Source organism: Solanum dulcamara, chromosome 2 (assembly GCF_947179165.1).
Source record: "Solanum dulcamara chromosome 2, daSolDulc1.2, whole genome shotgun sequence".
Classification (NCBI taxonomy): domain Eukaryota; kingdom Viridiplantae; phylum Streptophyta; class Magnoliopsida; order Solanales; family Solanaceae; genus Solanum; species Solanum dulcamara.
In genome coordinates, this window is record NC_077238.1 from 58,007,847 (window position 1) to 58,015,980 (window position 8,134).

Below are 8,134 nucleotides of genomic sequence, written 5' to 3' on the forward strand. Positions count from 1 at the left end.
TTAATACGGATCTCATCTATGGTCTGTGGTTTCATTTATGGCCTGTATATGGTATCTGTACTTAACATTTTCTTAGCTTTTCAAGATCTAATCTGGACTAGAACTTTTTGGGGTGTTATAATCTTACTCAGAAAACTCTTTAGTACAAGAAATATTTTTGTCTATCTGCTACTCATGGGTACATGTACATTACTTCACTTAAATTAGACAATATAAGAAAGCAAGGGCTTATTGGAAGATACATGAAGACCTACTTTAGATACAGTTATAAAAATTCAAAAAATTAAAATTTCTTTCAATTTTTCAAGCATCAAAAATCTTTTTTCATAGATACATATAATCTTAACTCAGATACAAGTACCCTTTATTAGATACACAAACTTTTAATTATATGTGTATATTTTGTCAGATACATATTTTGACCATTGTCTCTCTTCCTTCTCCCTTTCATCTCACTCCTCTCCATTCAGAGACCACCGGCTCCGGCGAAAATATCACCAAACAAGTGTGGGGTATTCTTCCAACCATGGCATTGACAGACTAAAACTTTACTTCACTAAATCAATGAGGGGGTATTTTAACGGCTATGGCATCGACAAACTAATGCTTTGTTGGACCTTGTTACTTAGGCTATTCTACTGGCCATGTTTGTTTCTGTGGTAAGAATATGTGAGAGGAAAAGGAAAGAATACGTGGGAGGAAAGGATTATGAGATAGAGTGAGTTGATTTGGCGTGAAAGAGTAAATTAGGGAGATGAATATAGGACTGATGAGTGGCAGTAAATTGATTTGAACTTAAAGCGTGATTTATAGAATAGATTACCATACGATTTATTCGTCTATGCTATTTTTAAGGAGTTGATTTTTAAATATCAAAAATTAAAATCCATCTAAAATATTTGACACATCTTTTAGTTTTTTTCTTAAACTTCATACCAAATCAAAATAGACCAAACAAACGAAATAAATATATTTTTAAGCACTAAAGAGAAAATACACTCATCGCCGGACCAACCTTCACAGTCTTGCCCATCACACCACCTCAAACCTCCACAAATAGCATTGTCCCACCATGTTACTCTCCTCACCACTGTTTGCTCAACCAAAGACAAGTGAGTCGGACTAATTAAGGGGTGTTTGGATTGACTTTTCTTAAAGTAGCTTATAAGTTAAAAGTTAAAAATTAGAAGTAAAATATTGGAAATATTCAACTTTTGGTTTTTGGTTTTTTCTTTAAAATACTTTTTCAGCCTCAAGAAGTCTCAAAAACACTTTTTAAGATACTCAAACATTTCCAAAACTACAAGTAGCTTAAAAATCAAAAGATACTGATAATAAGTCAATCCCAACACCCACTAATTAAACTGTTATAGTACTCAAATCACGTTTTCAAGTCATCTCAATTAGCACACATTTGCGCCACATCTATGAATTTAATTGAATTATTTTAAGGGTAAACAAAGATAAAGTTGAGATCGAAGTTGTCGGCGAAGCTCGATTCAAAACTCTGGTCAGAAGTCGCTGAGGTCATTGTTTGAGGATCTTTGGTCTTTAAGTTGTTTAATTTGACTTATAAAGGAATTTGGATTCTATTTAAGGTGCATTTTCACTTTGCCCTCCGTATTTTTAAAAAATCCGAATGTATGTCAAAATTTCAATCGTTGTAAGTTTTAAGAGTTTTGTTTTGCATTTACTTTATTCTTTGGAAATTAGAAAAATAATTATGCTGCTAAAAGTGTTTGTGAATATCTGATCTTCCAATTATTGTTGGTTAGAATAAATAAACTACACCGATGAGTAGGGTTGATCATGTAGCAATCAAACCAATCTCTTTTCTTTTGTTCAACTTGAGTTCTTTATGCCATATCCCTATAATTGACAGCTCAATGTTGAAATAATGATCAAAGAATTCATCATGTGGAGCCCATGATAATTGAGCAAGCATTTCCAATATGCTTGGTTATTCCACAAACAATTTGAATAAAAATACATTGACATACAACTTAATACAAGCATATTTTATTTGTAATCATTAAAAACATACAACAACAAACATATTCAACATAGAGAGAGAGAGAGAGAATATTGTTAAATTTCTAATAGCTTGGAACTAAAAAAGCAAATTCAAGAAGCTCAAAGTGGACTATTTTGCGCCCAAAATCGGGTTCTGTACGTCTGGACTGACTTTTTAGGCCTTCTGTTGCTGCCTGTTGGACTTTGGCCATGTCCCTTTTTGAGGAAATAATGGAATTAGGCTATTCTTGGCCCAAATCCTCATTGCCCAGCTAATTGGATCGCTTCCACGTTTTTGGGCCTTTGGCCCATTTCTTCACTTTGTATACCTGTTGTATATCTCATGTATACTAGCTATATACCAGTCCTTTTATACCTACGTTTTTGCCTTCCAAGACCTGTATATCATCTTTCCAATAATTCAAATAAGATGGGGTGACTCGAAACTCGAAGATATGCAAGAAGGAGTCCAAAATGAACTTGTTTAGGATTTTTCATGTATAAAAAACAATGGAAAAAGGAATTAGGAAAATTTCATTAAATACTTGACGACTAAATATTTTAAAATTAGATAAGACACAAGAAAAGATATAGAAAACATAAATGACAAAGTGAATATGCATTAACTCAATTCTTTTATCAAATTGAAATTTCAAAACCCATTCCTCAAGTAATCATATACACTGTAAGCATAAAAAGAGATTTTAACATCCAAATTCTTATCAATATCACACTAAGGATTAATGGACCAAAAAATATTTTTTTTAGGCGTTGACATATTTTTCTAAGATTTCACATTAAAATTAGCCTAGTTGGGAATAAAATAACATAGAAAAATAGGGGGGGGGGGAGAATGACAACCATCCATTCAAACGAAGCCAAAGAAAATACAAGGATAAACAAGGAACTCATACATGATCAAAATTTTCTTAATCCAATACATATTATTCAAATTGTAAGAAAACAAAGAGAAAAATCAAATGGAACTAATCAATAAATAGCTAATCAAAATAACACACAAAACTTAAGCTATAAAATAGATGACTAAAATAGGCAAAAGTTAAAAAATAGAAAAGAATTACTTTATTCGGAGAAGTAACGAGACGACGAGAGAAGAGCAGCGATCTTACCACAACAAGTAGATCTTCATCGGAAAAACTCAAGAGCAAAATAAAACCTAAAAGTTTTGAGCCTTTTTTTACTAAATATTTCCTTTTCTGGTGAGAATTTGTTTTTAGTGAGAAAACTCCCTCCTCAAAATGACTATCAATACCATGTATTTATAGCTAAAAATAAAATTTTGAATCCTTACAACCTTTTGAGCGGAATGAAAGATTGATTGAAAAGAATGGAACAAGTAGAAATCAAAGTAAGAGAAAAACATACCCCAAAAATCCGAATTCAATCTGATATCTTCTGATCCAGATTAGATTTGAATGAGGGTTTTCTAAACAAAAGTCAACAATTGAGGCTCGAGGTTTGTAATTTTTTCAAATATGGAGAAAGAGATAGATATAGGCAATGTCATTTGGATGAAGAACTTAGGGTTCTTGATTTTGACTTTTGTGTTTTGGGAAGAAGGAAAGGGAGAAGAGCATATTTTGGGTGTTCTGTATGGGTGTAAAGAAAATTAGGAATTGGGGTTGGATGTTTACTGTAATATATTGTAAGTAAAGTGGGTATAGAAAATTTGGTAGTTAGGTATGAGGTGTAAAGTAGGGTGGAAATTGAAAAGAGATTGGGTAGTGGGAATAATGATGGGTTTGGTGGAGTGAAAAGGGGGAAAGGAAAAGGGTGGTATTGTAATGTTTGTTGGAATTAAAAAAAGGAGTGGGATTTGGGTGACATTGAGTATTGGTCCGTGTTGAATTGTAAGTAAATGGATTTGTATAGGTCTTGGTCAGTTGGTGTGCTGTTGAAGTGTAGGAAATTGTATAGTGTTGGATTGTACTTATTATTGGAGAAAATTGGGGATTGGGTTTTGGGTAAAAGTGATTAGATTTGGAATTAAGAAAAATGGCTACATGGGTTCAAATGAATTAAGAATTTAACCGAATTGAGATTAATTAGCGAATGCGGCAAAAAATTAAATAAGACGAATTAACACTAATTAATTAACGAACTTCTGAATTCTAACTAAAAAAATTAATTAACTTAATTATAAACTAATTAATTTAAAATATAAACTACTATTTTACGAAATAATTAACTAAAAATAAAATCTTTATTAGATCATTCTCGAATATTTATAAAAGCTAATAATTGTATACATAATCATATTAATATATATATATATATATATATATATATATATCATTCAAAAATTATAAAAAATGACAAAATTACTTTAAATAACTTGAAAATATTTTTTTAGATTTTTAAAAGTAATTACTTCAAACTGTTTAAAAATTGAAGAAGCTCAGTAACTAATTTACGTTGTAGAAGGTCAAAATTGTGTGTCAATAATGTGTTAATTATTTCTTTATTTGTATGGAAATATAATAACAACAAATTGCAGGAGAATCCTAATTTGTCATGGTTCAATGACACAATTTCAGAGTACCCAGGACATGACCTTAGATAGGAGAGTGTGGAGCTCGTGGATTATGTTAGAAGGTTAGTAGATAGTTGAACTTTGAATCGCGTTTTGGTGAGTTTAGGCTTAGTGGGGGGGGGGGGGGGGGTCTAGGAGCACCGTGTTTTTCAAGTATTAGCCTTATACATGAATTTTCTCATATATATTTTTAGCGTCAATTGCTATTTTAAATAAACTATTCTTTTTATATGTATTCCTGTCTATTTATTGACACGACATACACGTGTAATAACACACGTATATTAAAATTAAAAAAAAACATTTTTTTCATTTAATTACAAATATTATTGCATAAATTGTAATTTCATTTGAATAAATATATTGTTGCATCTATAATTATAATTTATTCTTTATTATTCTTATACGCAACCTTTTATAATATCATGATATACACGTCCATTGCACATACTCTAAACTAGTCGTCTCAATTTATGCACATTTATGCCACGTCTATAAATTTAATTGAATCATTTTAAGGGTAAACAAAGACAAAGTTGAGATTGAAGTTGTCGGCAAAGCTCGGTTCAAAACTCCGGTATGAACTCGTTGACATCGCTGTTTGAGGTTTTTTGGTCTTTTGAATTCCTTGTTTAATATGATTTAGAAAGGAATTTGAATTCTATTTAAGATGCATTTTCCTTTTCCCTCGGTACTTCAAATAAATTCCGCATGCATTCAAATAAATTTCGAATGCATTTTATATTCTGTGCATAAATAAATGACATTAACCATTATTATGGTAAGTCATATATATTGTTAGGGCATGATTGAGGTCAAATTTCAAGTCAGGATTGGGGTCTTGGTTGTTTCTCGGGTTGGTGTTGAGGTTAAGTTAGTTCTCGAGTCGCGGTCGGGATAGAGATATGAGTCTATGTTAAAGAGTTGGGTTAGCATCCAATGTTACGCTTTGTCTAGATTTAAAATGCACTTGGAGTACAAAAAAATTACAATCTAATTATCAAAAAATAAGTAAAACAAATTATTTATTTCGAGAAAAATATTCTAGTTAAATATTTTCTTTCGTACCAAACACACTCTTAGAATCTAAATGGAGCTCAACATTTTAGAGCAATGCCATAAGAAGTGGTCACCACAAAACAAATTATTTATTTCGAGAAAAATATTCTAGTTAAATATTTTCTTTCGTACCAAACACACTCTTAAAATCTAAATGTAGCTCAACATTTTAGAGCAATGCCATAGGAAGTGGTCACCACAAAAAAGGCAAGAGTTTGGAAGCAACTGATTTTTCTCTTATGAGCTTATTTCACATACATCACTGATTTTTCTTTCCTCTAATTCTCACTACAAGCTCATGGAATAGAGAGGATACATTGTTCATATATAGAGGGTATAATCACATATCATTGTTGGGTTTTAAAGGTGTGAATGAGAAATAAAGGGTTGTGACCATTCTGAAAGGTTATGCCTTTTCCTAAGGAGTGTGACCTTTCTGAAAGGTTGAGATTTTTGCGAAGAGTTGTGACTTTTTCAAAAAGTTGTGATTTTTTTGAAATATTGTGACATTTTTGAAAGCTTGTGACTTTTGTGAAGGGTTGGGACCTTTCCGATAAGGCACAATAAACACCTATTAACACTACCTGTTGTTGTCTATAAAAAAAGGGATTTTTCTCTCATTTTTCAACATTGAATTTCTCCCTCTTCTGTGTATATTTTCTTACAAACAAAGTTGAGTCTTTGTGTGATTTCGCTGCTCGCTTTGTGTTTGCTGAAATTACTGAAGTTTAAGGTACTGCTTTTTCTTTAATAGGTTAGCCATTTTATCATGGGAGGAAATAATTCATAACTTCTGATACAGTGAGGGATTAAATTACTTAAGGACACACAGAAGTTTTTGTGGACTCGGATAGTTTCTTTTCATCTTAAAAGTATTTTTGTTTTATTATATTGAATACAGGGACAACAAGTTTAAGGAATTTAATTATTATGTTTTGTGTTCATCTATTTTCTGAATTTGGAGACTAAAAACCTTTTGTTTTTTCTATTACGATTTAATATTTGGTTCGAAGAATATAAAAACTTCATCGAATAGTAAATTTGTTTTAGAAAAGAAGAAGAAGAAAAAAGTTTAATGTTCAATTCGAAGAATATAAAAACTTCATTGAATATTAAAATTTTTCAAAAAAGGACAGGTTATTTGGTTTGAAGAACATAAAAACTTTACCAATTTATTAAACACACTATTTGAATGAATATTCTGACTTGAAGAGTATAAAATGTTTGTCAAGAATATTAAGGAGAAATAATTTGAAGAATATAAAAACTTCATTGTTAACCAGAAACATTGTTGTATTGTTAGTTTTTGGAGATTAATATCTCTTGGTTTTCTGCTTCATCTGAATTTGAAGTCATAAAACTTTATCAACATTCAAAGTTCATTCAGTTGACGATTTGAAGAATATAAAAACTCTATTGTTTATTAAAAACAAGTTGTACAAAAATGCGGTCTTTAGTGTTAGTATTTTAAATACTAAGTGGTATGTCTAATTGTGACAGAAAAAGAAAAAAACTAGTGACATAAAATTAATGCTTTTGTTCCTACAATGGGTGCCTCTATGAATTAAACTTTGAAATTTTGTAAAGATTGTCAAAGAAAATGGAAGCACTACAATTCTTTTGTAGAATATTATCTTCAAAAGAGGTTTTATGCTGCCAATATGTAGTTTGATAGTATACATTTGAAAGCATAAGAAAAAAAATAAGTGAAAAAATTATTTTCAAATACTTGAAAATATTTATGAGATCATATTTAAAATGTGGGGGTTCTTTCATTGTGATAAAGAAAAAATTAAACTTAGCGTCTAATTGTGGAAGTGCAAGATATGAAATTAAATGACATTCTTGTTTTACGTTAGACCCATAAATTTCTTGGAGTATATTTGATATTGTGGTCGTTGAATTTTTCTTTTACTAGTATATGATATATGATATGATATGACTAGTATGAAACTACCTAATAAAATATTTATACTTATTCAAAAGAATTGTGTTCTCTTGTGAAAGAATGTCGCCTAAATTGTTATGATTTTTCACGAAAAGATATGTCTATTAAATACAATTATTTATAGAGACATGAATATTTGTGAAAAAACCATCAGTCATGTTTTATGTTATAAAGAAGCATTTTGTTCATATGCTCTTATTGGACCTGATGAGACTATGTTCATGAGTAATTCTGCAACAACCAAAATTGAAAGTTATGGAAAGGTCCTCCTCGAAAGGACATCTAACAAGTTGGTTGACTTTAAACAATGTTTGTATTTGAAAAAGTTGTAATAAGTAAAAACAAAATATTTATAGGAAAATGTTAACCTCACGCGGGTCTTTTCAAACTCAATATTTCTGGTCCTTCTTACTTGCTTGAGTCAAACCGTTTATGGCATGAACGTTTGAGACATCTTAATTACAAAAACTAATTAACTTAGAAGTTTTACCTAACTTTGAGTGCAATAAATAAAAATGTCAACTTTGTGTTGAATCTAAGTATGCTAAACATTCTAACAA

General features: G+C 30.5%; 1 long non-coding RNA gene across 1 annotated transcript; it reads right to left on the reverse strand.

The window, feature by feature from the left end:
• Positions 1-1,991: 1,991 nt before the first annotated feature.
• Positions 1,992-3,749, reverse strand: LOC129876227 (uncharacterized). Its single transcript, XR_008763340.1, has 2 exons — positions 3,400-3,749; positions 1,992-2,422 (listed from the first exon to the last, which is right to left on the reverse strand). It is a non-coding gene; the product is annotated as an uncharacterized LOC129876227 (long non-coding RNA).
• Positions 3,750-8,134: the final 4,385 nt, after the last annotated feature.